General features: G+C 39.1%; 1 long non-coding RNA gene across 1 annotated transcript; it reads right to left on the bottom strand.

Annotated features, from left to right (window-relative positions):
• Positions 1–487: 487 nt before the first annotated feature.
• Positions 488–2342, bottom strand: LOC137165319 (uncharacterized). Its single transcript, XR_010923329.1, has 3 exons — positions 2120–2342; positions 1906–1970; positions 488–572 (listed from the first exon to the last, which is right to left on the bottom strand). It is a non-coding gene; the product is annotated as an uncharacterized lncRNA (long non-coding RNA).
• Positions 2343–13474: the final 11132 nt, after the last annotated feature.

Here is a 13474-nt window from a genome sequence, read left to right as displayed (position 1 = left end):
ATACTAGTTTGTCTAGAGCCAGAATTTGGCCCAAATTGTTTAAATACCAAAAATTGTTTAAACTGATGAATTTAAATAATCTGTGCTGCTTGTCGACAAGAGTGTCTGATGAGTGACATCCAACAGAAGTTATCTTCAAATGTATCTGCCTAATTAGTATTGTACAAAACAATATATATTATTAAAATTTTAGTCTCCTGTATTCACTGATTACCATATTCTGAAGACTATCCGAGAGTACAGAATTGGAATACTGCTACTACATTTACTTACATAGTAGACAGGTGACAACTGTATGTAGTTATGTTTGCTGCACCATATTATTTAACACAGAGGAGCAAAATGTCCTGGTATGCTCATACAACCCAACTGACTTAAAGGCTTTGTGCAGGGTAATTCAATGTAAGTCTAAATATGTATCTTGCATATCATCTTGTGCCTCTATATAAATGCACAGTCAAACCAGGGCTGCAGAAAGGCAAGAAAAGACTGATTTTAAATTGTTTTATTGACACTGTCTCAGGAATATCACTCCGGGTTACCAAGGCTGTACCTAGTTCCTTCTAGTGGTTCTAGAAAAAGAAAAAAGCCAGAGTTCACGATGTGATTGGAACACTTCAATGGAACTACATCTGCTTTATGAATATGTAAAGTTACATTATTAGAGAAGCAGCACAATCCAATGGTTAGAGTTCAGAACTGAGCGTATGGGCCGAGATTATAGTTTCCATCTCCAGTTCTGCCACAGACTTGCTGTATGACCATTGTTGCATGACCACCTTATCCATCTGTGCTTCATTTTCCCTATCTTTAAAATCAGATAACAATACCTTTCTCACAGGAGGAATTAATTAGTAAATGTTTGTCAAGGGGTTTAATATCCTTGGAAGAAAGATGTGTTGGAAGTGCACATTTCAAAGCATACTATTCTCTATTGTATAAAATGGAAATTGAAGTGCTGAGGGAAAAAATCTGGTATGCTTAGCTGTATTAATATTATTTGCACAGAAACATTACACAACATCGCTGGGTTAACATAATGAAGATTAATTAAACTGAGGCACCCATTCAAATCACCTTTAATGTGATCACCATTAGTAATGGTTTCTTAGTATAGATTATAGTAATTAATTCCTATTTGTGTAACACAGTGTAAACTCATTATAGACTTGTGGGATCTCTTGCACCTGAAGCTCATTGTTCTTTTCTGACAGAGAAAGACCTGCTGGTGCAAACAAAAATCATTTCACCTTCTCCTGGCTATGAGCAGTCTCATCCCTGTTAATAGATTTGTTTGTTACTCATGTAATTTACTAGTTTATACTGATTTTGTAGAGTAACAGAGATACTCGGGTTGCTGCACTAATAATTTAAACAACATACAGTTAGAAACATACAATATATTATATAATAAAATATAAATACAGTAAAAGAGTAGCAAATAAGATCAGTCATAGCTGTCCTAATTACTCAGTAAGGATTAATAGTGTGTTAAGTGCTTGAGCACTGGACTAAAAAGAGCCTTATTGTGATTATTAAGGTCTCATCCTCCATTCTCTTAGTCCCATGAATAATTTTATTTACCAGGGTAAGTGTTTGCAGCTTGGGAGCCACTTACTTAGGTAGCTAGCCCCTGCTAAAGTCCATGCTGCCATATCTTCACTGCAGTTGGTACACTAGCTTGTTAGATTAAAGCTAGCTCTGGTGTGTCTACATGTGCTTCACGTGCTGCCATCACATGATTGCAGTGTTTACATACCCAGAGCGTGCATTTAGCTATATAAGTGCACTGCACCTTGAAATATCCAAGGATTTGGCTGTAACCAGGATAGGCAGCCATTTTGTTTTCAGTTCAATACATTCACCGAGAGAGAGTATACACTTTGCTCTCTCCTAGAGATTTACCTTTTGTTCTTCTTTGTTCTGTCGTCCTCTTAATCTAAAATAAAGGTCAGTCAGACCAAAAGTATCTATTTACAGGGAGACATAAAACAAATAGTCAATACATTTGAGAATATCACTATAAGTTCACAGTTTGTAAACAGGAAGAAAAAAGCACTGAACAAATTATTCATTGGGGAAAAAAATCAACAATTTCTAATAATGATAAGATTTATACCTGAATAGTATTTCTGATGTGGATTGTGTGAAAGACATCATATGAAATATGGCTACATTGTATTGGAATTAAGGACATTATTTCAAGACGAAAGAAGAAAACAAAAATAAAATTGAGAGATAACTTGTGCACAAAGCTTCTAAAAGTGGGAATTTGAACTCTTTCTCTCTGACACATACACACAGATTTCCCAGTTTGACTGCCTCTGCTCCTTTGCTGTGAAGTATGTGTTATCTGATACCTCGGTTCTCCCAGCAGGCAGGGGGATACTTGCTTAGGGCTCCACCCCTAGCCTGTCTGTCGCCAGTATGAGAGAAGAAGAGAGAGAAATAGAAATCACTTGGAAAGGAACTAGTGAGAAAAAATAAGTGCAGAGAAAATGGAACTACAATAACATTCTCTAAGGTAAAACTGATTTTTGTTCGTTTGGTTATTTTTTCTACAATACTGCTTTTACTCCTTAATTTGTTAAGCTCTGAAATGTATTTTGGAGAAAGGGGAAGGAGATCTTTCTGACATGGCGTAAGTTGCTAAAAGTTTACAGATTTTACTGTTTAAACTATGGTTTGTACTCTTTTTAGGTACTTCAGCTATGCAGCTGAGGTCTAAATATGTGCCTGTGAAAGTGGAATCCCAGAGATAGTATGTGTTAGCAAGGTCATTGCTGTTAATTTCTGGGATTCCAGTTAAAGCATGAAGTGATAAAAATTTATTTAACAACAGTACTGTAGCTGTGTAAAATTCCCAACATCCCACAGTGGATTTGGAATAATGCAGATAGAGGAAAGTGTCTTTTGAAAATCTAAATATAGAGAAGCAGGAGTATTGAGGTGAAATGTAGCTTTCGAAAATGGATATGAAAGGATTCTCAACTAAAAAGATTTTTGTTTTAATAGTTTAGGGGTCCTAGTCCAGCTGGTTAAGCAAACTGTATATTTTATCCTTCAGCATCTTTTAGCCCAATCCAAACACATCATTCTGTAGTTACTACAATGGGAATCAATTAGAAAATATATTACAGAATAACACATGCTTACAACAAATGATGTAGTATGATTTAAAATTGCCTTGGGAACCCAAAAATGTAATTCCCTAGAAGATGTGTGCACTGTAATTAGGGTTGTGAACTATTTTTGTGACACAGGCTTACATGGGGCCCATCTAAGCATCTGGAGCAAAAAAGTTTATGAACTTCTAACTTTTCCCCTGCAATGCCAAACGTAAAGGAGTTTAGACATCAATACTTGTAAACAGAGAGAGAAATATTTTCACCCAATTTCTTACAGCATTGTAAAAAGTGTCTTAAATTTAAAAGCTGTTTTTTCCCCGTTCTCTTTTTTAAATACTTGTGTAATAGAGATGATTCAAAAGGGGGAAAATGGCACTACTGGAGACATGACGAGAAGAAGTCAAATTTTTGACTACTTTCTATGAAAAGTGGAATATTACTGTCACCTTTTTTCTTCACTGTTTGTCAAGCAACATGTAACTTTCATCTCAGTAAATGCCCCACTTCTATTTTTGTCTACATAAAGAACAATTTTTTCTGCTGAAAATAACTCCAGTGAAAATGGAAGCAAACAGTAATTTGTAAAATTTGTGCCTAAAAGTTGCATAAGTTATGCTCCACTTTTACTTTCACTATTACACAAAATTCAGTACTAAAGTGAATAGCATTTGTTTCTTATTCTAAAAGTATTTGCTTATATTTGTGCAAAACAGAAAAGGTCAATAATATTTTTACTCTTTTTCAGCATTTCATTTCCTGAGATAGACAGTAGAGTACTTACATTTGCAGATTTTGATATTGGAGAGAAAATTATTAAAGCAAAACACAATCTTTGTTTAAAGGTTAGAAAAAAACAATTGTGACACTGTGTGCAAAGATGCATTTTACATTTAAACTCAAAGGGGCTTAATTCTTGTTCCCTACACTGATTTTGCACCTGTGTAACTCTAGGGACATCAGAGGACATCACATTATTTAGATCAGCGTGAAAGGAGATTCAGGCCCACCCAACTCATATATGGATGATTTTTATTCCTGGGAATATTGACATCACTGGTTGTACCATTATCCTGATGAATGGCATGTGACAGTAATGGCACTGGAATATTTTGTCTTGCAGTTGCAGAATCATTTGAGTTGATAACAATTGTGAAGGCATGTATATCAGTGGAAGGTTGGTTTGGGCCTCTTAAGCATTGTTTACCTTTAATGTTCCTCTCTTAAGATAAAGATATACATATATCAGTGTGCTTTTTCCATGCTATAGATTGCATAAGAACCTACCATAAAATGTAGGCAGTCTTGACAGTTGCAATCCCTGACACCCAAGAGTATCTGCATAATAAATAGATGGAGAGTTTAGGTGTCAGCATCATATATGCACATATGTACTATGAGATGCATTAACTTTATTGTAACAAATGTGACAAGCCACCATAACTACAACTATAAATTGTATTTTTGTGGGAAATATTCCTTTGTTTAAGGATGAAATAAGTTGGTTTCACATATTAAAAATAGGAAAACTTTTTTATCTCTGTTACAGTGTAAATCAGCTCTGTTACATCCAAGTGTCTCCAGAAAAGTGGGTGTAACCCAGAGAATTTGGCCCATTGTGTGAGTTATGTGCTGTATTTCCAAAGTTTCTACTATTTAGGGCTCTGTTTTGCTAAAAATAGTTTTCCTGTGGCTTTGGCTATGTAGCCACAAGAACAACGTTCAGTGCATAGCTACTCTTAGCCTAACTCCACTGCTGAAAGTAGAAAAGTGGACATCCGACTCAGTGTTTTGTCAACAGATTGCTGTAATTAGTATGATGTAACATGTTAGACCTCCCCACCGTCCCATATATGGAATATGTCCCACCCAGACATCAGACACTTTCAAAACTGAGCATGCTCAGGAGCGTATATTGACATTTTAGAGTGAGGACCTTTCAGAAACTGACAACATCCCTGTAGTCAATAACCTTGAAAGTTATACACACAGGGTTCTGTGCCTGACAAACAATGTAGTACACATTTAGAGGAGCCATAAGGTATGCAAGTGAGTACATCTATAGTGACTTAGAAATAAAATAAAATACAATAAAAAGACTGTACAAGGCCATTTTTGAGGCCACCTCTCAATCTGGCAGCAGAGCTTAAACCTTAAATAAAGAAAAAAAAACCTGATAATGAGATACCTGAACATAATAATAGTGTAGGACCTTTATAGTAATGTGGGATTAATTTCCATTATATATTACAGCTTTCTATAACTTCTGTTTCATGATCCAGCATTTCTGTTCTCAGTGATTTAGAGCATAGGTTCTTAATCTAGTGGTCACAAACAGGTCCAGATAGAGTGGTGACCACCCTCCTATTCCATATGAACAGAGGGGAGGGGTTTTAAAATTCTGGGAAGTGTTGTTATAACATGAGAGCACAGTATTGAAAAGGTGGAGAACCACTGATCTAGAGTTACTGAAAATGAGAATACACGATGGTTATCTCCATGAAAGTTAAGAGGAATGTAAAATGAAGGATGTTCTATGCAGTGAACATTGGATGAATATTCTGAGCAATCAAGCAATTTTAAATTCTTTTCTCTAGTATTTCCTTAGTGAGGGTGTTTCATTTTGAGTTAAAAAAATGGGACATATTGTCTGCTCTTCCAGGAAGTTTTTCTCCTCTTCAAAGACCTCTTTAAGGTCCAATTAACAGTGTTTTGCTCCAGCAAGAACGTTTCTTTAATGGGAGTTGAATCATGCTGTAATACAGGAACTTAAAACAGTATTCAAACAAAGGGTCTGCTTATTGATAGCTTCTTCTGTGACCTACTCTGTCCCCAGTCCTCTCCACTTTTAACTTCCCATGATTAGTATTTCTATGCTTAAGAATCCCAGTCTACTTTTCCATCTCTATCTTTGTTCAGTCTTGCACTTTCATCCCTTTTCAGACTTTTCAACACAGACATCTCACCAATAGCTCATGCACTTCCTCTGTGTTCTTCTCAGCGTGGAGAAACCTGTTGGTGCTCAACTTAGAGTAGTCATATTAATCTTGCCATAAAGTCCCTTGTTTATAACATCTTCATTAATATATAGGTGTTTGATCACATGCTTGGTCCAAGTCATTTCTCCAACCAATTAATAATAAAAAGTTTGTGGCTTTAAAGTTGTTCATATATATAACATTAGCTTTGCTTTCCCGCCACTGCTCTGTAAATTCAATTTAATACCTAGCATCACACATCTAAAGCATCGGCACACAAGGACATGCTGTTGCTCCACCTTTCCTTTACTGCTCATTGAGCTGAGTGTTATGTATCATTCAACATCAGATAGCCAGCAGGTGGGCAATAATAGCAACAATAATGTAGAAATGCTGTCCAGTAATGTACGCAAAATGATTTCCTGACTTTTTTCTTCCCATTCGGATAGGTCACATGGATATAATGGTACTTTTCATATTGCTCCAACTAACTTTAAATGGATTTTATTATATTTTGGGGTTCTGTTCTGCAAGAGCATCCACACTGTACTATTATAGAACTCAAGGGCTCTGAGCCTGATAAGATAATTATCTCGTAGTGGCCCATAATTCACCACCGATGAGTGGCTAAATATTTCACTCCATAACTCTTATAGTACGTGGGGGAAAAGAAAGTCTAAGACATACTAAACCTCTGTATTTACTTGCTTGCTGAGAAGTGGTTACTTGTCATGCATTTTGCTTGTTTTCATCATGCAGTGAATTGTGGGGCTACCTGAAAAGATGGAATGGGGAAGGAATAGCACCTGCCTCTCCACTCCTTGAGTCCTCCTTTAAAGTTGATCCTATTCCTCTACACAGACACCCAAAAACTGATGGTTGCTCCACATCATAACAATTCCAGAGATAAGTGAGATGTTTGCTCTTCCACTTCCCATCCTGGTATGTTCCTCCCCTCATCCAAAATAGAGACGGATTGTTTCAAATTCCTCTGCCCTCCCTCTGTTTTCTTAGTCCCTCCCTCGCCCCTATTCCCCAAACAGGCAGCAGTGAGAGGTGGAAGTATGCTTATAGATTCCACGGCCTAAAGGGTGCATTATGATCATCTAGTCTCACGTCCTGTATAACACAAGCCAGAGAACTTCCCCAAAAGAATTCCTGGAACATTTATTTTAGAAAAACGTACCGTCTTGATTTAAAAATTGTCAATGAGGGAGAATCCACTATAAGCCTTGATAAATTGTTCCAATGGTTAATTACTCACACTGTTAAAAATGTATGCCTTATTTCCAATCTGAATTTGTCTAGTTTCAACTTCCAGCCATTGTATTGTATTCTACCTTTCTTTGCTAGGTTAAAGAGCCTAATATTAAATATTTGTTCCCCGTGTAGACACTTGTAGAGTGTAATCAAGTCACCTTCTCTTCATTAAACTAAATAGACTCAAGGAACTCAATCTATCACTATAAGGCATAGTTTCTAATCCTTTAGTCATTCTTGTGGCTCTTCTCTGAACCCTCTCCAATTTAACAACATCCTCCTTGAAACTGTGGGCAGCAGAACTGGACACAGTATTCCAACAGCAGTCACACTAGTGCTAAATACAGAGGTAAAATAACCTTGCTACTGGAGAGTCCCATTTAGACATCCCAGGGTCTTTCACGAAGCTCATGTTCAGCTGATTATTCACCATGACTTCCAAATCTTTTTCACGGTCACTACTTCTCAGGATAGAGTCCCCCATGGCCTACATTCCTTGATCCTAGATATATATATTTACACTTAGCCATATTCAAATGCATATTGCTTACTTGTGCTCAGTTTACCAAGATATCCAGATCACTCTGAATCAGCAACCTGTCTTCCTCATTATTTACCCCTTTCCAATTTTTGTGTCATCTGCCAACTTTATCAGTGATGATTTTATGTTTTCTTCCAAGTCTTTGATATAAATGTTAAGTCGTGTAGGGCCAAGAACCAGTCCCTGTGGGATCCCATTAGAAACACATCTACTTGATGATGATTCTCCATTTACAATTATAATTTGAAATGTATCAGTTAGCCAGTTTTAAATCCATTTAATGTGTGCCATATTAATTTTATATTGTTCTAGTTTTTAAATCAAAACATTGCACAGCACCTAGTCAAATGCCTTACAGAAGTCTCAAGTATATTACATCAACACTATTACCTTTATCAACCAAACTTGTAATCTCATCAAAAAAAGATATCAAGTTAGCTTGACAGGATCTATTTTCCATAAACCCATGTCGATTTGTATGGGTAATTACATTGCCCTCCTTTAATTCTTTATTAATCGAGTCTCTAATCAATCACTCCATTGTCTTGCCCAGTATCAATGCCAGGCTGACAGGCCTATAATTACCTGATTCATCCCTTTTACCCTTTTTAAGAATTGGCATAACATTAGCTTCTGGTCTTCTGAAACATCCCCAGTGCTCCAAGACTTATTGAAAATCAACTTTAATGGTTCAGCAAGCTTCTCAGACAGTTCTTTTAAAACTCTTGGATTCAAGTTATCTGGGCCTGCTGATTTAAAAATATCTAACATTAATAGCTTCTATTTAACATCCTCCAGAGATACAACTGGAATGAGAAGAGTGTTATTATCAACATATGATGAGACTGTATTTTTCCCCAAAGACAGTTCAGTAATATTTATTGAATACGCCTACCTTCTCTGCATTATTACTGATCATTCTAGCCCTTCCATCTAGTAATGGACCAATACCAGTGTCAGGATTATTTTTGTACCTAATATATTTAAAAAGCTCCTTCATATTGTTCTTAAGTCTGCTGGCCATAGAGTTCTTCTTGTGTCCCTTTGCTTTCCTTATCAATTTTCTACAATTCCTAACTTCTTATTTATATTCATTACTATCTATCTATCCCTCCGTCCATCCATCCATCCTAAAACCAGGTCATTTATTTAAACCAAAATGGAGTTCTTTCTCAGTTGGGTGACTGTGAATTTTGGGGCATCTAGTAAGATGGTCTTAAATGATTCCCAGTTATCATTCACATTTTCCTCCCAGCTGATTTTGCTCATAATTGTTTTCATCTTTATGAAATTGGCTCTGTTAAAGTACCAAGTATATATATTACTGGTCTGAACTTCATTCTTCTTGCACATTATAAATGCGATCAAGTCATGATCACTTGTGCTAACGGTACCATTAATTTTTAGTTCTGTGATCAGTTCCTCTTTATCTGTTAGGATGAGGTCTAATAAAGAATTCTCCTGTGTTGGATGCAACCCCTTTTGAGTTAAGATATTGCCATCTATAACCTGTAGAAATTCCAAGGATTGTTTAGTACTAGCAGTGTGAGACCTCCAGCATATGTCACCCATATTGAAGTCTCAGATGATTACAGTTTTTTTCCCTACACGTTATAAATAGGCATGTAAGGAGGCAGTCATCCTGTTTCCATTTGTGATTTGGTGGTCTGTAGCAGACACCAATTAATACCCCATCTTGTGCTCCTTGATGACTCAGAAACAGGTAATGCCATTTATGACACAGAGTGCCCATCCCCCACCCCTTTTGTCCACTTGATCCATCCTAAATAGTTTATAGATATTGATTTTTACATTCCTATCATGCAGATCATTCCACCAGGATTCAGTAATACCAATGAGATTGAATTTATGCTCAGAAATTCTAATCTTCCATCTGCTAATCTATCCTCCCCACTCTCCACCCCCTTCTGCTTCCAAACTGGTCTGAGGAATACCCCATCCTTATCTTGCAAGGATCAAACAGTTATTAACCATGGTTGTAAAATGGTTTAGAAAATGGGTAGTGTGGATGCAAACATGTTAACTATTTTCAAACTGTTTTCCCCCCTACTAGTAGTTTAAAAGTTCAATTTAAAAAATGCAGTCATTTTAGAAGTCACAGAAAGGCCAAGATTTTATAATTCAGTGATCTTTTTGTAAACCGTTTCCTTGCAATTCAAACATCATATTTAGCTATCAAACTGCTAGTTTTCAGCCAAACAAAAAGAAATGAAAGGTTCATATTCAAAACATGAAGAGAAGATCAGAATAATATAATTTGAGATATACATGTTGCTTCTAATAATTTGGGGCCTGATCTTTCCATTGGTTTCAATGGGCTTTGGATCAGGGCCCCTGGCATTGTATTCATAATAATAATAATAATAATAATAATAAATAATGATGACAATAATAATTTGTATTACTGTAGCACCTAGTAGCCCTAGTGATGGACCGTACCAGTGTGCTAGGCACTGTACAAACACAGAACAAAAAGATGGTATCTGAGTTAGCCCCAGTGTGAAGGGGGCATAGATTGTATACTACGACTGATAGGGACAGGTTTAAGAGACAACTGTCACAGTAATCTGTTCTCCTTACTAAGACTGGGGGAGTCTATTAGCAAATGGAGCTGGGATCATGAGAGAACAATTTCCTGAGTTTAGGAAGCAAGATCAAGATTTGTATAAATTTGCAATTGCCTCTGCATAATCTGGATTTGCAATTACCAATTAAATGTTTGTATGACTAGATGTTTAACTAGTGATTTCCATGCAAATTACTACAATTGCATGTCTGCGTTTCTAAAAGTCTAGGTCTGCAAGTATGAAAAATAGTGGGATTGACTTTTTTTTGGAATTCAAATGGCTTCTGTTAATAATACATTCAGGGTGACTTGTTGCATGTTTTATATTAAGCTAGTTATCTTATTCATGATGGAAGTTCTGAGGCACAGGAGGGAAGGAAAACTTAAGTACTGCACCAGAGATCAGCTCTTCTGATGGAAATTGATACACACTATGTTTGAAATGGTCTATTATTTTTTGTGACAGTGCTTTTGTAGGGGGCCTTAAGAATGTATAAAACTTGAATTAATGTATATAAAATGTCATTTCTACTTTCCTGTTGACTAGAAGGAGATAGTCCAGGTTCCACTGATTTGGTCTTTGGACACTTGACATTGTCAACATTTTTCTCATTGAATAATTCTCTGCATTTACTGCAAAACAAAGAGAGAAACTTTCTTTTTTACCTGCTGGAATATATTCATCATTGCCTTACTCCAAAATATTGAGGATAGTCTAATAATACTTTGCCTTCTGAGATGCTATGTGGTTCAAGCACTGTACCAACCCTCTGTGGGTTTAAATTAAGGATTGCATATATCTTTATGTTTTGTCTCTGCCTCTCACTCTGCAATTTAGACTGCTTTAACTTTCTCCATCAGTAACAGGACTCTGGCTTTTTTTATAGCAAGATATACATGGTAATTCTATTGTATCTTTCATCAGGCTGTGTAAGAATGTATTGTAACTCTTCAGTACAAGTACATTTTGTTTCATGGAGACATGGCTGGCACATGAACAACACCTAAAATGCCTGCGGCCTATTTGTTATTCACTTTATTAATTAAGCTAAACAAAAGGGTTGGAAAAGGCCCAGCTTTTGTTGTTGTTGTTGATCCGTTTTTCAGGCTGGTTGGCCAAGCCAGAACAATTTTGTTTTATGGGACACCATCCCACAGTTGTTTTGTTCGTAATATGATAATTACATAATGTATGATTCTTTATAAGATTAGTGCTTGGCAACATGCTTTTTTAAAATGCTACCAAACATTTCTTAGTAGCTCCTTATTAGATTACAGGTAGGGTATTCAGTAATTTAAGAGAAGTCCCTCATCCACAGCAATTTTACAACATTGATTGCAGTCAGAAAACCAAAACGAAAACCCAGAACCAAAAACTAAGCAGGCTGGGCAGGGAAGCTGTGGTGAAGCCCTGCTGGCTACCCATTTGCATTGAATAGAGTTTCAGCCATGACCAGGATTTTGCAAGCTCTTTGGGGTAAATATAGCCCCTCCTTCTGTGTTTGGAAGGGGACAGCACCCAGTAGGCTCCACCAGAGTCACAGCCTGAGACTATGTCTGAATAGGGGGACGTATGAGACATGGAGAGGCTGAGGCGGGGGCATTTAAAGTACAGCTGTTGGAAAAGGCAAAAATGTGAAAGCCGTAATTTTTTGATCAAACTCTTCAGTTGGGAAATACAGCCCCAGGGCCTCCTGCGAGGTGTAGTTTGGTTGCCACATGCTCCACAACCACACTACATCTCCCAGGGTGTGCTATGGCCCCCCCTCTTGCTCAGCCTCAGTGGTCCATCAGGGGAGTCCCTAGCTGTGGTATACCATGCTTAATGTAGCCCCGGCTGGGGGAAAAGCAGCCCATGGGCTGGGAATGAGGCAGCTGAAGTACAGCACCCCTGGGGCACCATCCTGAAATTGAAATTTTTCAGTTGTCATCCTCCCGCCTCCAGTTTTTTGTCGGAAATCCAATTCTCCGTCCAAAAAGGTGTGATGGAAAATTTCCACCCTGCCCTCCTCCAAAGGCTTTTGCCCTTCCCCATCAGCTCCCTGCCTGTCCTCCTCCCTGCTCCCCACCCTTTTTGCACTCTGGCCCTAGCTCCTCTGTAACATCCCCTGCCCCTCCCCCGCTCACCACCCTTACTTCACCCAGCCCTCAGCCCAGTGTGACAGAGAGACCCTCCCCCTCTGTCTGCTTCTTCCCTTCCCTTCCCGCCCCCCCCCGCTGCGATTGGCTGGCTGGCTGGCTCAGATCCCGCCCGGCCCAGCCGCCTACGCTGTGTGCGCCTGCGCGCTCCCTTCTGCCCCGCCCCACCCCATCCCACACTCACATCCGGGGCTCTGTAGGGGGGCGTTCTGCCCTCCAGGAGGCACCGTGTCGCTGTGTGTGTCCCGCGTAGTCGGCGCGGTCCCAATAAAGTTTTGTTGAGACAGAGCGAGGCTGGGCCGGTGTGTGTGGGGGGGCCCAGCCTGGCGCGCGCTCGGTAAGTGAGCCGCGGGCGGACGGCGGCCTTGCCCCCCCCCCCCCGAGTTTTTGATGTCCCCCGAACCGGGAGCTGGGGCTTCGGCAGCGTGTTCCTGGTCCCGATGCCCACCCTCTGGGATCGGACCCTGGGGAAGGGGCTGGCTTGTCCCGTCCCGTCCCGTCCCTGTGAGAGAGAATGGGTGACTTGGCTGGGCTGGAGGTAGATGGGGGGTGAGGCGGGCGGGCGGGCGCTGAGGAGGGTGAGGGGACCTGGGGGGGGGTGAGGGGACGCGGAATGGGTGGGCGTCAGAGGGGACCTGGGCTGGGGGTGGGTGGGGATGAGAGGCCCTGGGCGGGAGGCGGGGGGGAGGTTTAGTCTCCTAATGAAGAGTTTAAGTGACAGTCAGATCTATTGTCTCTAGTCACTTCTGTAGAGACAGAGCGTCTCTGTTCTTCAGGTTTTGTCAAGGCTGAGCAGTAACTGAGGCGCTTCAGAGAGGCCTGACAAAGGTAGATGGATGGGCAG

The sequence above is a fragment of the Emydura macquarii genome, unplaced genomic scaffold (assembly GCF_026122565.2).
Source record: "Emydura macquarii macquarii isolate MOO-44397 ecotype Brisbane River unplaced genomic scaffold, CSIRO-AGI_Emac_v2 contig_2768, whole genome shotgun sequence".
In the NCBI taxonomy this organism is placed as follows: domain Eukaryota; kingdom Metazoa; phylum Chordata; order Testudines; family Chelidae; genus Emydura; species Emydura macquarii.
Note: the sequence above shows the minus strand (reverse complement) of the source record. Positions and strands in the feature narration are given on the sequence as shown.